This window comes from Cryptomeria japonica, chromosome 2 (genome assembly GCF_030272615.1).
Source record: "Cryptomeria japonica chromosome 2, Sugi_1.0, whole genome shotgun sequence".
Taxonomy (NCBI): domain Eukaryota; kingdom Viridiplantae; phylum Streptophyta; class Pinopsida; order Cupressales; family Cupressaceae; genus Cryptomeria; species Cryptomeria japonica.
In genome coordinates this window covers 522757464-522777166 of record NC_081406.1, presented here as the reverse complement: position 1 = coordinate 522777166, position 19703 = coordinate 522757464, and the positions used below count along the sequence as shown (strand labels likewise).

Here is a 19703-nt window from a genome sequence, read left to right as displayed (position 1 = left end):
ATGGAGAAGTGAGCAATTCTCAGTCGCTTCCATTCAAATATTGATTAAGTATCAAACTGAGTTGCAGGAAATCCGATCAGCATTGGAAAAGGGCAATTCCACGCTATGCCAATGCCATGATGTCATCGTAAACACTAGGGTGGTGGCTATGAACACTCATGAACCAGATCCTGATGAATTGCAGAAAGTTATTCAAAAGTTCAAATTGTTCATATCTTCAAAAGTTGCAACTTAAGTGTTTTTAACACTTGTAAAATTTTAAAATTGTAATTTCAAAATTGTAGTTTCCCTTTCGGCAAGTTTACTAGTAAAAATTTTTTTTGTAATTGCAAGTTGTCATCACTTGCATTTTTGTAATTACTTGTAAGGCAACTACAAGTTGTGTCCGATTAGGACTGTAGTTGGAATAAGTCTTAGTTAGTTATTGAAGTCATAATTAGTTGTTGAATAGGTCTTGGTGGTTGAGGGAATTTATCAAGTTAGTTAGGATCCTCCCACCTTTTTCTCAAGGCTTCTCTCCTATAAATAGAAGAGAGGGTCCTTTGTAATCGATATCTTTTGGGAAAGCAAGCAAAAAGTCTGCCAAATTTACAGCAAGAAGTCTTTGAGCTTATGTATGTGAATTGAAGGTTTTGAAGAATAATAAAGAAGGATTACTCAAGTTTTAAGTCTTTGAGCTACAAGTTTGAGTTTCATTCTTTTTATTTATTCTATGCAAAGTGTTTCTAAAGGAGCTTAGTCCAATCTGATTTGAAGTCTTTGAGCTACAAGTAGAGAAGATTAATTAAAATAGGAAATCTCTAGAAGGAGCAGCAAGTCTTTGAGCTTGCATCTATTCTTGAGGAAAAATTATTGTTTGATAAGAAATAGCAACAAGTCTTTGAGCTTGCATTAGTTCTTGTCTTTGTGTTAAAAGAATAAATTATTCCAGTCTTTGAACTGTTGTCTTTTATTCATTGTAAAATTTAGTATAGCAAAGGGTAGATAGGACTTCCAATAGTCAAGTCTTTGAGCTTGATATTGTTGTCCCGTCCCGAAGGAAGTGACGGAAGTCTTTGCGCTTTCAGGAAACTTCATTTCCTTTCTCTCATTTTACTTAAAAGTGGTTACTACTGTTCATATTCAATCGCTATCCTTTTCTGTGAAGAGAAAAGGATATTGTCATTCTTGAGGAAAGAAGGAAGACTGCTGTACCATCCTGTTTTTATTTCAGTTTTAGTTAGATAGGGGGAGCCTTCTCTTAGTTAGGAGAGTTTTTACTCGTGTGCTGTGGTTGAAACCACAATTTTGTATATTTCCCCAAGTGTACAAAATTTTCAACCAACACAAGGATTGTCTCCTAAATTTTAGGGAGGTTCCTATTTTTTAGGAGCAATCTGGTAGTCACTAGCGGACCCACCAGGATGTCAGGAAAATTGTCAGGGAGTTGTTGTGCGTTCTGCACACAAACCACGACCTTGACAGGGACCCCCAATTTTTGTCTGCCCGATAGAGAGAAGTGGCACGTGACTGAGTGAGACACTCAAACAACCGCAATATCGTGAACTTCAGGTTGCTAGTCCAAGTCGAACCTGTTGTGCGTTGAACACACTCCCTGTCGCCGACAGGGTCCCCCCTCTTTAGTTTTCAGCCTTCATCCTGCTAAGTTTCAAATTTTGTTTTTTTTGTCCGCTGTCTCTTTTGTTGGGATCCAGGAAGGAAGTGGTGAAGCAATAAGCTTTCTGGTCATTAAAAGAAAGGGCGTGTTTCGATTTTAAGTCGCATGGCCTGGGAGTTCTGCGCGGAGAGTTTCGCATTTTGAATACCCAAAATCAATCCAAGGGAAACCTAGTTTTAAAGCCTGAGAATCTGCTAGGTAGGCAACGATGTCAATTCCAAAACCTTGCGAAATGGCCTTTTGGGCCGAATTTCGCCACATGGAGGAAAATGCCTAAGTTTTAAGAGTTTGCATTTTCCTCAGGAGGCCGAATGTCGCCGCATGGAGGTAAAAAGTCTAAAGTGTGGAAATTTGCAAAACTCGCCTTTGGTCCGATTTTTGGGGCATAGAGGTAAAACGTTAAAATTAAAACTTTTCAAAAAGGCCTTTTAGGCCGAAATCCGAAAACGTACAGTAAAGAAGTTATATAAACTTTTCAAAAGGGCTTCCTGACCCGAAAATAGGCCAAAAGCGAGTAAAGTGAAAAATGATAAAACTTTTCAAAATTCACATTTGGGCCGAATTTCAAGGGCCAGAGTTAAATCGTAAAACTTAAAAAAGATTGTGAAAGGGCCTTTTAGGCCGAATTTCGAGCGCCAAGGTTAAAACATCAAAAGTTAAAACTTTTCAAAACATACCTTTGGCCTGAAGTTCGCCAAACCAAGTGAAAACGTAAACTTATAAAACTTATCAAAAGCCCCTTTTGGCCCGAAATTCGCCAAACACAAGAGAAGCGTTAAAATTAAAACCTTACAAAATCGCTATTTCCCTCGAATTCCAAAACCAAGTGAGGGCATTGTAAATAAACTTTTCAAAAATGTCTGTTGGCCCAAAATCGGCAAAACGACTTGGAACACCAATCAGGAGAAAGGTGTTAAGTTGGAGAAGTTTGCAAAAGCCTTCTTTTGGCCGAAAAGGCAAAATGTGTGTAAAAGGAAAGCGCTTAACAAAATTGGAACCTTTCAAAAACCCATTTTATCCCGATTTTCACCCTGATGTAAAGTCGCTTCAAAAAGAAAACTTCTCATGACGCCTCTCTCAGCCGAAGTAAGAAATCGCGAAAAAGAAGAAGGCATCTTTTTCGTGGGGTTTGCAAACGGGCCTCAAGAGCCGAAAAGGCGAAACGTTAAAGATTAAAGGAGGCTCGCAAACTCTTCAATCTTCCCAATCCGAAATCGCAAATCAGGAGGAAGGCATTGAAAGTTGAAAAGCTTACAAAAGCTTGTTTTGCCCCGAAATTGGGCAAACCAAGAATTCGCGCGGGTTATACGCGAGGCGTTGAGTCTCAAAACCCCGAAAAATCTCCATTCTTGAAAGCCGCAAAAGTCCGCATTCCATCTTGATTAAGCTCGAAAATACGCAAAGGAGGTGGAAATCGCGAAATAGAGAGGGGCGTTTAAACTTGTGTTTGCATTTGTATCTATTTACCTCGATTGCCAAGAAGGGTGCAAATTGCACAGTTCATAAGGCGGCGTTTTAACCATTTCAGGATAGACACCTTGTTCGCCAGGTATGATTCAATTCTTTCTTTCAAATCATCATTTATGCAAAATTGTGCGTCTATTTGAAACATTAAACATGGTGCAGAGACGAACCTGCCACAATTAACCTTGCAAGACAAAATTCAAACTAGAGCAATTTTGAACATTTTTAAAAAAAAACTAAACTTAAGACTTCGAGTGCAAAATTGGCAATCATTAAACACCCGAGCCTTGAACCGCAACCAAGTAGCAGATTTTAAACAAAGAGATTAATTCTCTGTTTCATAGCATTTCACTTCCAAATTAGTCGGGCTTTTTTTTTTGTTGAAGCATCTCTCTTTCTTCAAATTTCAGTTTTCCCGTTGATCCTTATGTGCTAACATCATCCTCTATTATGACTAACCTGTTTGTTTCCTTCATCTCGTCTCGTAATCCACGTCCGGTTGTGCAGGATAAATGCCTAAATCTGCGGTAGAATCCTCAAAGACGCCTCGTGCAACCAAAATATCTCGGGTCTCTAAATCTGACATTTCCCGTAAAGGCGAGAAGATGAAGTACCAGTACCAGAGAGGAGGATTGAGGGAGTCAAAAGTCCAGAGCATATGGGAAAACATAGGTGATACTGATTTGGGCCACATAGACATTCAGGACTTCAGAGACCGGGTATATTCTCCTAAAGCCTATGGCAAGCCCAGGTGGATGATGGAAAGTGGTATCGCTCAGGCAGCAGGTTTCCCTCCATTCGTGCAGAATTATGAGCTAGTAGTTGAGGCTGCCCGACCTTATCAACCAGAGACCAGGCTAATGGTTCTACAAAATATGGTGCTAGCTGATTTCACACCTGAGGCCATTGGGGATGCATTTGACATCCCATTTCCAGATAATCCCATTGCTACAACCATAGATGAAGCACAAGTTGCTTACGACATGAATCATGCTAAATGCAGGACCATAGTTGAAAATCTCGGACTCGCCTTGGACTCGGCAAACCAAAAATTTGCACTCGGACTCGGACTCGTGAAAGACTCCACAAGGACTTGGCAAAAAAAAAACCGTAGTTTTACAAAAAAACATAAAGAAATTAATGCATTTAGAGAACATAAGAACCATAATTGAAAGATTACACATGTCACATACTCATAGTTTCAAACTTTCAACTCTAAAATCTATAATACCAAGATTTCTTCAATGCTAATTATGCTGTTATATGGAGCCTAATCAGACTCGAAGGTTAAATTTTCCCTACTTCCATCGGAGCAGTTTCCCCCTATATTTTTCGACGGGGGTTTGGGGGCAGCGCCCCCAAGTTGGGGTCAAGGGCCATCGCCCCTTGCGGGGTCAAGGGGCAGCGCCACTTGCGCGCTCCCTGTCGCGATACAGGGCGGGGTCGAGGGGCAGCACCCCGCGAGGCCAAAAATACTTTTATTATTTTATAACGACGTCGGGTGTTATTTTTCTTTTAATTTTCACTCCCTCAGTTATGCCAAATGAAGGCAAATTTTTTTTTAAAAAACTCAATTTTAAAGCTTGCATGACTTTTTTCTGGGTCCTGGTGAGTCCATCTGAAAGACTCACGAGTCCATGCAAAAGACTCGCACGAGTCCTTGCAAAAGACTCGCGAGTCTTTCAAATGGACTCGCCAGGACTCGTCTCGCGAGTCCTTGGCGAGTCGACTCGTGGCTCCCAAGGACTCGCGAGTCCGTGGCAAGTCCGTGGCGAGTCCACGATTTTTAAAACTATGTGCAGGACATTGATAAACGAAGAAGGGTATAAGGAGAGAAGGCCTCCGAGTATTAGAATCAATAAAAGGACCCCCAGAAGCGACTTTCATAACGAGCATGGTGATATGGTCACCTTACTCAGCCGGGTTATGGGACTCCCTAAATCTAACTTTTTTGAAGAGTGGATGTTCTACTTTACGGAACAAGTCTTTGACGGAAAATCCAAGTTCGACTGGGCCCAGATCATCAGTGATAATATCCATACCCAGCTGGTCGAACTTGAAGAAAATAAGTACTTCACCATGACCTCCTACCTGGTCTATATGTTTGCCCGACACCAGCCACTGACAGGATTAATCAAGAAGGGTGAAATCGGGAATGGCCCAAATCAAGTCAGGGTGTACGACAGCTATCCTCAACTACATTACTATGACATAGCTCAGAGGGAAAAGAACAACATTGCTTATGCAATTGGTCAATATGAGCGTGTCAATGACGCCTTTACAATGTGCATAGTCAGGTTGATGCATGGGGGATTGCACATAAGGCTCTCAGAGCAGGCTACCATTTTGGTACAAAAATATGGCGCCTAGTTTATTCAATTCCCTAGGTTCACCTATATCAGAATAGTCGGCTTTGAGGGAGCTCCGTTCCGACTTCCACGCTATCCCACAAATAAAATAGACTTATGGAAGTTGCAAAGCAAGCACATCCAATGGGCACCTTACTCAGAGATAAGGAGCAGTCCGGATTCACCTTCCCTATGGTTTTGGGTGCCCTTGATGTCCATTTCAAGAATTCAATACAGGCTGATGAGTCACTTGTTGAGCTGGCATCTTATGGCCTACAGGGACATTTCCCAAGGAAATGTTTTGATCATGACAATTTGGCAAAAAGAGCCTATGTTAGGCGCTACAGAGCAAAGACATCAACTGAGGACTATTGGAGCAATTGTTCCGATGACTATGAGGTCCAACGGAATGAATATTCAAGGTTAAGTGTGCAGCAGATGCGGCTTTATGAATACCGTCAGGTCCCAGATCAGGTGACAGGTTGTGGCAATTGCTTGCAGGTCCAAGAGTTTGAGGCAGTAAAGTTCCTCTTGTCGGACATTGATTGGTCTCAAGATCCGATTACTGATTTTCAGGCAGTTATGGCAGCTCCAGGAAGGTATACCGATCCCTGGTTATCCCAGCAGATTGAGAGACTAACCCACGAAGGAATCCAGTTTACATACCATATGATGGGCAGTCTCGATTCCCAGTCTTCGGAAGATGAGGGAACCTCAAGTGCACCGAAGGAAGAGGTTGAGAAACCCGAAAAGAAGAGAAAGAAAGACAGAGCTAATAGAGGGACTCAGGCATCAAAAAGAACTAGAAGGGAAAAGATCCCTATTAGAAGGCCTGAGGTCAGTTCGCCATCCAAGGATCCCAGTTCGAAGGATGACGTAGTTGAGCTTGACTATATACTTGCACCGCCCTCCCAGAGCAATGTTGATGCATTCGAGGCTAATAATCCTCCGGCACAAGATGAGCTAGATGCAGAGGTCAAGATCATTGGTTCTAGTGAACCTGGAAATCAAGTTGGGGAAGGAGAAATTCCGTTTAATCAAGAGGCTGATATGCATGAACTCACCCAGGGGAGTCGACATAAATTACAATTGAATAGTGCCGGCAAAGATGACACCACCGTCGAAGGAGAACGCAAGGCGGATGAGACCCATGAGCCCGACAGAACTGAAGAGTAACCATCACATGGGGATACCCGACAGTTGTTCAGTGAGGTAGGAGAGAACTCAACTATAAGTAAAGGGTTGGATACTGCATATGTTCCTTCTACGACAGATCAATTGCATATCAGCAGTGGGCACCAAGAGCATACGAAACTTTTGAATCCGTACCCACAAAATTCGAATGAAAACTCCAACCAAAATAAGCAGAAATGCGGATCAGCCATACGATTTCTTTACCAAATTATCACACCAAACTTCTTGAAATCCACTAGTAATCTCTGAATGAGATCACTCTGTCAGCTAGGAGTTATCTTTCAAACTCGAAAGTGAAGATGAGCTAGGAGGGCATGCAACCCCTATGCCAAGACTCTAAAAGCAATTCAGCAGCACTTTGTTATCAAATTTTAACATGCCAAAAGAAGAGCCCAACACTCTTATTTATAACCTTGGTGCCTCCAAATTCAAATTCACATTCACCCCAGATGGACGCCAAACCGAAATGCAAGATCATTTTACATTAATTTGAAATTTGCAATCCATTTCCCTTTTCTTCCCAAATCGACCTTCAAGAGGTAGCAAAAATACTTTATTAAAAATGACAATAAAATAATAATGTTGCGTCCAAGGTAGTTAAGTGAAATATTTTATAAAATTAACTTATTTCTCCATAAGGCATCCATCTTGCCTTATTAATTTTTCACTTTATAAAATACTTATACTCAACAATAAATCACCCAAACCTTATGACATAAAATAATACTTTATCTCCTCAAATCATCCTCTTAAGCCATAATCAAAAATACATAAGTCATACGCCTAGGCCAAGTGGGGAATTACAAAATATTAAAAATACATTGTCCATGTGCTGAATTACTACCAAAGTGAACTGAAAGCCAAAAGTACTAAAAACTGCACTACCAGAAATCGCCTCTGAACTGGAAAACTGAGACCTGCCAAAAATAGCACTTACTAAAAATAGCATGTTGCTAAAAATAGTGTGTCAAAATGCATTTTAACCACATTCTGAGCAATCGTTGCAACTTACTAAAAATAGTAAGTCCGAAAAAGTCTTCAGATTCATTTGCATGTCACACCATCACGAAACTCTCTGAAAACCCAAGAATACCCAGAAAAATGAGTTGTCATCGCCTGCAATTACTAAAAATAGTAAGTTTACCAAACTCCACTAATTGTTGTTAGAGTAATTGGGTCTTTACTCGATTCATTAAACAATATTTGTTTAATTCTTTAAGTTCCCTATTATCTTTTTACACTTAAGCTAACATTAGGTGCATAATAATTAATTATTATGTGCAAGCCTAGGGTTTTCCCTTTTAGGGTTTCTTGACCTATTAGAGGTTAATATTCTTTTCTTTGTATTATTATCTCATTACACTTTTTGGTGAATATTGAGCTCTCATCTTTTGAGCATATTTTGTGTTCTTTGATTTTCAGTTATTTTACTTCCTTGCTTCTCCTTGTAACAGATTGTTTAGCTTGCAAAAGATCTTTAGGCTCTTGTGGTGTTGTGTTTCTCAACTCTCAAATGGTATCAGAGGTTCAGATCTACAACTATTTGTTCTTGTTTGGAGAATTTTTGCATTGGAAGCAGATCTGGGGGTTTCAGGAAGTTTTTTTTGTACTTAGGGATAGGCCTCTTATTCTGAGCATTTTGGGCCTAAATGAACCTCTCCATCGTGCTCAGAAGACCCAAAAACCCCTATAATCATAAAATTTGCCTATTTTTGACTCTTGAGCATCTGGGGGTAATTTTTTCTCCAAAACCAAGCCATACAACCCTGGCACGCAAATCGAGAAAGTTTTTCAAAAAATATATATTTTTGCCTTTTTACGAGATGCAAGCCGAAATTTTGATTTTTTTTAAAAACCATCAAAAAAATCAAAAAAAAATCAAAAAAAGGCGAAAAAGGCAAAGTTTTTCAAAAAACAATTTTTTTGGGTTTGTTTGTATAGGGTTCCGCAGCTCTGACAGTCCGACTGTCGTACGGCGACCGGAGCTGTCAGTCTAGCGGCTGGCCCCCTGCCGGCACCGGCCCAAGCCCCCAGCCCCCCGCCGGCCCCCGTCAGCCCTCCGGCTCCCGCCGACACAAGCCCTCTGCCACCGCCGCCGCCCATCCCAACCCGCCACCGCCGCTGCCCGACCACCTCCGTCGCCGCCGGCCTAAATCGCCACCACAGCTGCCCGACCTCCTCCTCCTCCGCCCGCCACTTTGTCGCTCCTCCCCGGAGCGCTGCCGGAGTGCCGCCGAAGCGCCACCAGAGAGCCACTCATGCGCCACCTCCTCCACCGGACCTCCACCCTCTTGCCTTTTTGAGGGGGGGTTCGTTTTTTGGCCATATCTTGAGCAGTCGGAGTTGGTTTTTGGAAAACAAATAGGCGTCGGAAAGCTGGTTCCGAGCCGGACCTCGTGATGTTAGATTTTTTTTCCGAATCTGCTGTTTGACTGTACTTTTTTCCAGTCAAAGTCGGGCCTCTTTTCTGCACTTCCGGGACCGTAGAATGGGCAAATGGACTCCGTTTTTCGAAAACGAATAGGCGTTGGAAAGCTCTCAGCATGCTCTATTCAAATTTGTGATCTTTTTTCTCAGAATTTTCATCAGGTACATTAGATATTAGTTTGAAGTTTTTTTGCTTATGCACTACTTCCTTCTCACCAGTATGTACTAGGGTTTGGGTTTATCTATTGTGGGGGGTGGTATTTCTCGCTTTCTGTCATTTATATCAGTTTTCAAGAACACCAAAACTCTCAAAACAAACAAACCCTTCTGCATCTTCTGTCTATTCTAAAAGATCACATAATAAAAAAACCAACAAGAAGGTGCAAGTGCAGAGTTTTGTTCTCATGGCAGATCCTTCAGTTGAGTTGTTGACTTCACACAACTATCACACCTAGAAGCCTCGCATCACAAGGCTTCTCCGGGAACAGGGGTTGTGATCTTGTTTGGATGAGGTTGGACCTATATTGCAGCATCCTTATGAGCTTCTTCAGCGCAGGAACAAGATGGATGAGGCCATGGGTTTGCTCTCCTTGCATGTCTCTGACAGTCTTTTGTTTCACCTTGATGAGTTGCTTACTCCTCGAGCTATGTGGTTGAAGTTTGAGACTCTCTTCGAGAGGGTCAATGAGATTCAGGCATTGCAGATTGAGGCAGATTTGGTTTCCTTGTCACCTGAACCCTTTCCCACCATTCATGATTTTTTGAACAAGTTCAAGACTACCAGATCTGTTCTTCAGGGATATGGCAAGATCAAGACAAACACAGAGTGTATTCACTTGATTCTTTCGAAGCTTCAAGGTCATTTTCAGTTTTTGCCTCTGCTTTCTACTCCACCATGGATGGTTTGGGTGCTCGTTTCAACATGCCTACCTTCTGATGTCTTTTGTGAGCGTTTGTCTCATGAGCAGTCTCATCTTTCTTAGCTGGATAAGCTCTTAGGCTCCAAGAACAAAGCATTGGTTGCTTAGTCCTCTAAGGAGAAGCAAAAGCAGAAACCAAAGCCCAAGAAGAATTCTGCAGGCAGTGAGTCTTCCTCCAAGCCACCTCCTAAGTCTGATTCTAAACCTCCATTTCCTCCAAAACAAAGGAAATCTTCACAATCTGGTGAGTCTTCCTCCAAGAATAAGAAGAAATCAGGAGACACTTGCAGTTTTTGTGGCAAGGAAGGACATCCAGTTTCCAGGTGTTGGAAATGATTAGAGGCTTTACAGGAAGCCATGCAGCAGCATCACATCTCCTCACCTCAAGCGTCTTCTCCTTCCACAGGGAAAGGTCATGCTCTCACTGCTCGAGCTTCAACCTATGGGTCCACATGGATACTAGATTTTGGTGCTTCTCACCATATGACTCACACTCAGCAGTTGGTTACTTCTCTTGCCTCTTGCGGTACTTAACAGATTGCAGTGGGTGACTCTGTTCAGCTTTTAGTCTTGGGTTCAGGTTTTGTCTCATTGGATGGGGGTTACTCTGCAGGATGTTCTGGTTGTCCCTGAAATCTCAACGAACCTCCTGTCCATTTATCAGATTTGCCACTCTGGCTCTTGTAAGACAGTTGAGTTCTCACCACATGATGTGGTTATTCGAGACCTCCATGACTCTAATTTAGTTGTTGCTACCGGGAGTGTTGATACTAGATCTCGTTTGTATAGATTTGATGGATTTGAGCCTTCTGAGGGTGCAGGTTCCTCTCTTATAGCACATGCAAATTCCGTGAGTAAGCTTTGGCATGAGCGCTTGGGCCATGTCAGTTACAGATATCTTCAACATATGAGTACACAGGCACTTGTTCTTGGGCTCCCACAGATTTCCTACACTGATGGTGTTTGTCGTGGTTGTGTGCTTGGCAAGCATCACAAAGATCCATTTCCTAAGGGAAGAGCCTCTCATGCTTTGGCACCCTTGGAGTTGATTCACAGTGATCTCATGTCACTTCCCACTCCTTTTTTGGGGACCAAGTATGTACTCACTTTTATTGATGACTTCTCCAAACGCACATGGGTGTACTTTCTCAAGTACAAGTCTAATATCTTTGATTCATTTCGAATCTTCAAGACATTTGTAGAGAAGCAGTCTGGTTGCTCTATTTGGCAGATACGCACAGATAATGGGGGGGAGTATGTGAATCAGGCTTTCAGAGATTTTTGCACTAAGCATGGTTTGCAGAATCAGTTTACTGTTCCCTACACCCCTCAGCAGAATGGTGTTGTTGAACGCAAGAACAGAACTTTACGAGAGATGGCGAATTGTATGATTCAGTCCAGGTCCATGGATTCGTCTTTTTGGGCTGAGGCAGTCAATTGTGCCAACTATATTCAGAATCGGATGCCTCACAAGGCTATTCGACATATGACTCCTAAGGAGGCTTGGTCTCATGACAAGCCTGATGTTTCCTTTTTCCGAGTGTTTGGCAGTGAGGCATGGGCTTTTATTCCTGATGCTCATAGGAAAGCCATGGAGCGGAAGAGCCGACCACTCATTTTTGTTGGCTAATGTGAGGATGTTAAGACATACAGGTTGTTTGATCTTGATTCCAGAGAGGTCCTGTTTTGACGGGATGTTTAGTTTGATGAGCACCTTCCCACAGTGGATACCCCAACTCCAGTGTCTACTCCTCTGCCTACTCCTTCCACTACATCTCTTCAGGATCTTTTTGAGGATGATTCTGATGATGGTGTTGATGATCCACCATCCCCACCTCCACCTGCTCCACCTCAGATGCCCAAGTGGGCTCGCCTTACTATTGAGGCGGCAGGTCCTATGGCCGATGATCCTTCAGATACTCATCACACCCATTCTCATACTGTGGGTTCTAGTCTTTTGAGTCATGCTATTTCAGATGATCCTTAGAAGTTTTCAGAGGCTACAAGTCACCCTGAGTGGGATTGTGCTATGGAGGAGGAGTATTCTTCTTTGATCAGGAATCATACTTGGGATCTTTGTCCTCTTCCTAAGGGCAGAAAGATGGTTAGGTGCCGCTGGTTGTATCGCACTAAGTATGTTGTTGATGGTTCCATTGTAAGTACAAAGCACGTCTTGTTGCGAAGGGTTTTTCACAGGTTGAGGGTATTGATTACTCTGAGACATTTGCCCATCGCCAAGATGAACTCCATTCGCTTTGTACTATCTCTTGCAGCTTCTCGAGGATGGCCTGTTTTTCAGATGGATGTGAAGAGTGCCTTCTTGCATGGGGACCTACAGGAGGAAATCTACATGGAACAGCCTCAGGGATTTGTGCAGGACAGTTCTTTGGTTTGCAAACTTCGGCATTCATTGTATGGTCTCAAACAGGCCCCTCAGGCTTGGTATGAGAAGATGGATTCTTTCTTGCTCTACACTGGTTTCACCCGCAATCATTCTGATCACACTGTGTATATTCAGCTTCTTGAGGGTGACATCCTGATTCTTGTGCTATATGTTTATGATCTCCTCGTCACAGGTAGCTCATCCTCTCTAATTCAGCATATTCAACGAGCCTTGATGGACCAGTTTGAGATGACAGATCTCGGTCTTCTACACTATTTCCTTGGTCTTCAGGTGATTTAGTCTTCTGATGGGATCTACATTTACCAGCAAAAGTATGCTCTTGGCATGCTTCAGCACTTTGGCATGCTTGATTGCAAGCCTACTCCCACTCGTTTTCAGTCAAGGATTGTTTTGATTACTGCTTGTCCCACTCCTTCAGTAGATTCTACACTTTATAGGCAGTTGGTTGGCAGTTTGTTGTACCTGACTCACACTCGTCCTGATATTTCCTTTACGGTTGGCCTTGTCTCTCGATTCTCCCATGATCCTCATGAGAGTCAATGGGAAGCTACCAAACGTATTCTACAATACATTCGGGGCTCTAGTTCTAATGGTATTCAATATACATCAAGGGACCCTCACATTGTTGGCTACACTAACTCAAATTGGGCTGGTGATGTCACTGATCGAAAGTCTACTTCTGACTTTGTTTTCTGTCTTGGCTCTGGCCCTATCACATGGTCTTGCAAGAAGCAGACTGCTCATGCATTATCATCTACAGAGGCTGAGTACCGAGCTGCTGTCCTCACCAGTCGGGAGATCTTATGGCTTCGACAGTTGATGACTTTTGGTTTTCCTCCTGATAGTCCCACTGTTCTTTGGTGTGACAATCAGAGTGCTATTCATATTTCCGGCAACCCGATAGAGCATCAACAGACGAAGCACATTGAGCTTCACATGCATTTCATCCACCAATTGATTCAGGATGGTGTTCTCATTCTGGAGTACATTCCCACTTCCGAGCAGGTTGTAGACATCTTCACGAAACCTTTTGCATCGCCGCGCTATCTTCAATTGCGCTCTATGCTTGGGGTGAAGGAAGTTGTCCATGGGGGGTCTTTCTGAGGCCTTCCTTCCTTCTTTTTCTTTCAGCATGTTCTTTTATCTCTTTTTGGAGAGGAGTTTTTTCCCACTGGGTTTTAGTCTCCGTTTCATAGAGATTTCATTGTATTTGGGTACCTGATCAGGCCTTATTGTCGGGGCCCATCTTTCCTGCTTTCAGTAGCTATTCTAGGTTTTAGCTTCTCCCAAAGTCTAGCTTAAGGGGGGGTGTTAGAGTAATTGGGTCTTTACTTGATTAATTAAACAACATTTGTTTAATTCTTTAAGATCCCTATTATCTTTTTACACTTAAGCTAACATTAGGTGCATAATAATTAATTCTTTTATTAATTATTATGTGCAAGCCTAGGGTTTTCCCTTTTAGGGTTTCTTGACCTATTAGAGGTTAATTTTCTTTTCTTTGTATTATTATCTCATTACACTTTTTGGTGAATATTGAGCTCTCATCTTTTGAGCATATTTTCTGTGTTCTTTGATTTTCAGTTATTTTGCTTCCTTACTTCTCCTTGTAACAGATGTTTTAGCTTGTAGAAGATCTTTAGGCTCCTGTGGTGTTGTGTTTCTCAACTCTCACAATTGCAACGCATGTACCATCATTGTGAAGCTTTCAAAAAACCCAAAAGGAATCCAGAATCAAAACTATAAAACTCCAACACGCAAGCCACCAAAATTGACAGAACATCGTCCTAGAAAATAGGAAACCCTAATTTTGCCTTTGATTGACCAACGAGTCTCGGGACTAGCCAAAAGTCCCCAAAAAAAACTAGAGCGGAAAAGGGGACATTACATTGGGTGAATTTGATGGTGGCATGTTGGTTTCATGATACCATCTCCATTCTCTTACCTTGGAAGTGAAAGTCCCAAAGACAGGTCGTTTGCTTTTTGATACCTAACTTTGAAGGGTCTTTTCTTGGCCATATAATGTCATTTTTTCAAGCAGACCTTTTTCCAGCCTAACTATTGTTTCACAAGCTATGGCATTGGTGAGCGAATGGTGTCTTATAGTTGTTACAATTCTAAGGTGTACTTTCAGCATTCTAGTCCTACTTTGGGCATTGTAAAACTCTACTAAATCGGCCATAAGGTTTGTAAACAAACTAAAATAAAGTGCAGCAACTATATTTGCTTTTGAGGCTTATTCACATCATTATCGGGCTCATTGTATTCACAATACTATATAAATCCCGATAGGAGTTCACTGTGTTTTTATCATACCCTACTCTACCTTGATACATGTGTGCCTTGTTTTTGCACAAAATTTTCTCTATTGCAGGTACTACATATTGGGCATTCTCACAAAGGATTCCAATGTAGTTCTCCATCACCATGTTACATTTTTGTTACACATTTTAGCTAAGCTGCCATACCTAGTTAGCAATATGTGGGGTGTTTCTCTACAACATGCTTTGGCTAATTTCCCATATAACTACACAAATAGCAACCCATGCATGCTCTTAAGATGGAACTTGTACTATATAAACACTCTTGGATACTTGTGTATGGAAACTAGCCCTCTTCAATATACTTATCAATGGAAGTCATCTTCTTTAGTTGATCAATGTTTATGAGCACCTTGTTGACACCTTTTTGGAGTGCCATCTACATCTTTGACCACATTACCAAACTGTTACATTTGAGTAATACATTATTTTGCATTCATCACAAGTGCATTATTCAAGTAGCGTTCTCTCATGTATATTCACAAATTTCCAATCCTTATGCTGGACTTTTTATCCTAAATACGAATTTGTAGCTCCACTCTCCTACATGAGCGTAACTTCACTAGAGATCTCCTCAACATGATAGTTTTTCTACAGCTTTGGTAAATGTTTCTACAACTTCTTGTGTTGTTTTTGTGGGGGCATTCACATTCATATTCCTAATCTTTTAGGGATGGCTATTCCTTCTTTGGAGATATTTCTTAGTCCTCCTCATCTTTCCTCTCTTTGAGAGATTCTTTTCTTCTTGTATGAGGAAGTTTTTTCACTCTCTGTTTTCTGGAGGTGAACATTTTGTACATGGGCATCTAATTGTCAAGACCCATCATGATCATCATATCTATCTTTACTCACCTAAGATATGCTTATGGGGAGTGCTCTGCATTATTTACTATGCATTTACTTTATTGTTCTAATTTTAGTATACACAAAAGATAGGCTTGCTTGGGTAGTCTCTACTTGTGTAGATGTCATCTCTTTGAGATGTGGCATATTGTTAAAGACAACTCACTATCTTTAGAGAGTTACTTGTTTGTTTGAAATCCTCACTTGGTGAGTCAATCACTCAATAATAGTTGTTAATTAGAACTCTTAGTTTGGACATTTCCTATGTATGCTCATATCTTGCCCATAATTGAGTCTCCCTCAAGCCCTTGTAATCTTATTGTACATCCTCTCTATGATTGGAATAGCATCTTATTGCATTGCACATATCTTTTGCTTCTTCCTATTTCCTAGCATTCTTCTCTCACCTAGTTCCTACGTCCCCTCTTGTTATCATTGATTTGTAAAAGTTTTCAATTCTAAAAAATCTCTACATTTCATAGTCTAATCAATTTGTCAAGTCTGAGAGTTGAGTCTCTCAGTCCAAATCAAAAATCAGCAGGCCAAGTCTAAGTCTTGTAACTATGCCCCAAACACTAGAAATAAGACTAAAACTAGTAATCAAATGGGTAACATAGTAATATCTTATGCCTAATTGCCATAGACTCCTAAAGGATGAAGATCAAAAACCTTTGATCAAGATTATGCAAATCAACTAAGTAACCTCTTGAGTATATATAAATAATGTTACCTACCTTGAATATCAAAGTAAGACATTTGAAAATAAGATGTTTCTCTCCATCTCATGAAGTGAACAAAGATTGGAGATCCTACCCCCATCAGGAATATGGTGGTCCAATTTGATTTGCAGCTAATGGGCACATGCCCTACACTGACCAAGAGGAGTTCCAAACTCATGTAAAACATGTTTTTGAAAATAGTCCAAGTTAGATAGAGATGCCATTTCAAATATGAAGGAAAAGCTTGGAGTAATAAGCCACCTTGGCATCTAGAGCTTATGGAGAGGTCCAAGTGACATAATATATGATGATAAGTGTCCTGCATCACAACTTTATTAATCACGTTCTTTGCAGGAAGAAGTTGACTACGGTTTTCCAATAAGGTATTGTTGTGCATTGCACACGCTCCTTGTCGCCGACAGGGTCCCCCTCTTTTTGGTCTTTTCGCCTTCGCCCTGTTGAGTTCTGCACAGGGTGTCTCGCATCTTTTTTGAGCGTAAGCCTGGGAATCCGCAGGGTGAGTTTAACGTTCGGGCATTAAAATTTCAAAAGATCGTTTAAGTTGGTAAAACGCTAAGTCTGAAGCTTCAAAGTGTTCTTTTTTTTTTTGACTTGTAAAATCGCCTAAGTTAGGTGAGAAATGGCAAAAGCTTTCAAAATTGCCCAAATATGATGAAGCATCTAAAGGTCGCAGAAGGACCCAAAATGCCGATTTTCACCAAAGGGAGATTGAAAGGAGGCAAAATGTTAAAGTTTTAAAACCTTGCAAAAAGTCTGAAAATCCCGAAATTCGCTAAGGAGAAAAGATTGTCAAAATGTCAAAACTTTGCAAAAGGCTCTAAAAGTGCGAAATGTTTATGAAGTTTGCAAAGTGGCTAAAATCTCCGAAGTTTGCAAAGTGGCTAAAATCTCCGAAGTTTGCAAAAGTGCCCAAAATCCCAAAATTCGCCATAAACGGGTGAAAATGTCAAAGTTTTTAAACCTTTCAAAAATGCCCAAAATCCCGTAATTCGCCATAAAGGGGCGAAAATGTCAAAGTTTTTAAACCTTTCAAAAGTGCCCAAAATCCCGAAATTCGCCATAAAGGGGCAAAAAAGTTAAAGTTTTAAAAACCTTGCAATTGCTCTCAAACCCCCCCGAAAATGTGAAAATAAAATAGTAAGGCGTTAACTTAAAGTTTGCGGAAGTGCCATTTAGGCCGAATTTCGAAAACGTCTAAGTATGAACTTTTTTTTAAAAACTTTTTGAACGCCCCTCTTGCCTGAAATTGCCAGGAACAACCAAATTCGTGAAAGAAGTAAAGGCGTTAAAACTTGGGAAATTTTCAAATCACCCTCCAGGCGTTAAATTCAATGTTTGTTAAATTAATTTTAATTTTTCAAATTAATTTATTAAAATGGGATTAATGGTTTGCAGGTCGCAGGACACCATCACGGAGAACCAGGCGAAGGCCTAAAAATGCAAATCGAAGAAGGATCGCAACCAAGGCCTAGTGCTGGAAGCTAGAGGAGAAAAGGTGCAGCGCAGGATCAAAGCGATGAAGCATTGGGAAGCATGCCACCCAGGCAACAATTTAAAGTTCACCACCAAAGACCGAAGAACACTCTGAATGCAACAATCATGCATTCTCAGGAAAAGTACACAGCTGGATTTAACTCCAGAAGTTCAGTTTCTGTAAACTGAAACTGTTTTATTGTAAAATTGCTTGTGGGTCCCGCGCAGGATATTTTTGTGGACAGTTATGTCCAACTACTGGATAGACTCAAATTGAATCCAAATAGTGGCAGGTAGTTGGGATAGTAGTTGGATAGATGACTAAGAGTTTAATGGGCATGGGTTAAGGCTGCCAGCTTTTGGATGGCAGGTTGCAGCCCTTGGATGCAGTCAATCCTAGCCTCTGATTCAATATTGTAAAAACTATAAAAGGCAGAGGCCTTTCTTTTGTAAAGGGTTAGATGGTTAGATAGTTAGACAGTTAGAGAAAATTTTGTAGTTAGAATTTTTTAGTTGGATTTTAGAGTTACAATAGGTTAGATTTTAGGCATAGCATAGAGATGTTACAGATATTGTTGTAATGGCAGCTGAAGCAAATATATGAACATTGAAATATGGTGTTTGTTGTCTTTGTTTTAGTCTGTTTGCATGGTTTCCTTCAGCTGGTTAATTTTAGAGTGCAGGGATTTTAATGGTGAAGTGTGGAGGGGTATTTGATGCATTTCTGGTTCATACCATTGGGGGTCTACTGATTGTAGGTCACCGTGCATGGTTAGTCTGAACCCAAAATGTGCTTAGTTCAACTGCAGGTGTTCATCTTAGGCTGTGCCAGAATTGGGTGCCTAAAACGAGTGTCTCCAGTCTAAAAATCCTTCATCCCTTGGAGCTTGCACCATTTTTGTCTAGTTGTGAGGGTATCTCTGGCGAAACAAGAACTGGTTTATCGAAATTTGTCTACCCGTTGCATCAGTTGTTATCATCCTTGTCCTTAGGCTTCCTAAACCCTTCCCTTTTTTATTTTATTTCGTAGTCTGAGAATCACAACAGACCACCTTGTTGCAAAACGTAAGACCCCTTGTGCTCCCAACAAATCACATCAATCACTAAGTAATCCCGCAGTCAAGACCTGACAACCAAAACCTTGAGGTCGTCCCCTTTGATCAACAAAACCAGAATTAGGGATTTCCTTATCTCAAGAGAGGATAGGATACTCAGCGAGTACATTCTATTCTGCGTTGGCTGGATGGAGTTTGCAGCGATGCGACTTTAGAAATGTCAACAGGTATGTGAATAGAATAAGCAGATTACTAGGAAAGCCAATCGACTGCATCAGTAAACAAGCCTTAGAATACCAACATCGTCAATGTCCAGCGAGATCAAGGCATGCAACCCTTTCCAAAGAATAGTGTACCCAGTGGGATAGCTCTCATACCCATATGCAGAATCACCCCAAGGTACTAATTAGTCTATGAAGAAAATAAGCCTAAAGATATCCTCAAAAGAAAGGCTTATGCATCCAACTTGACAAAAAAGAAATGTCTTCTAGGAAGCTAGGATGATGTATGACCATTTAATGCAATCATGCTTAAGGAGAAAATGGAACAACTCTCCCAAGGACAATACCAGCACAACTTCTCCAAAATCCATGAAAAGCTAAGAAAAATCCATGTAGACATCACTTAAATTAGCTCAGTTGACGAAAGCAAGAAGCTATGTAATTCGATAAAAAAGCGGAATATGAGAAAACCAAGCAATCTTGAAGTATACTAGTTTCCTCCGACATCAACAAAGCCTTGCATACAAATCGGGGTGATGATTCTCACTCAATTAATGTCTTCATTCAGCAATATTGCCACTGTCAGCATACTCTAGAGTCCTAGCACCATAGACACATGCTAGAGGCTGCAGTGAA

General features: G+C 41.1%; 1 protein-coding gene across 1 annotated transcript in view; it reads right to left on the bottom strand.

Annotated features, from left to right (window-relative positions):
- Nucleotides 1–19703, bottom strand: part of LOC131035250 (uncharacterized) — a 367961-nt gene that overhangs the window by 196979 nt on the left and 151279 nt on the right. The window lies entirely within an intron of this gene.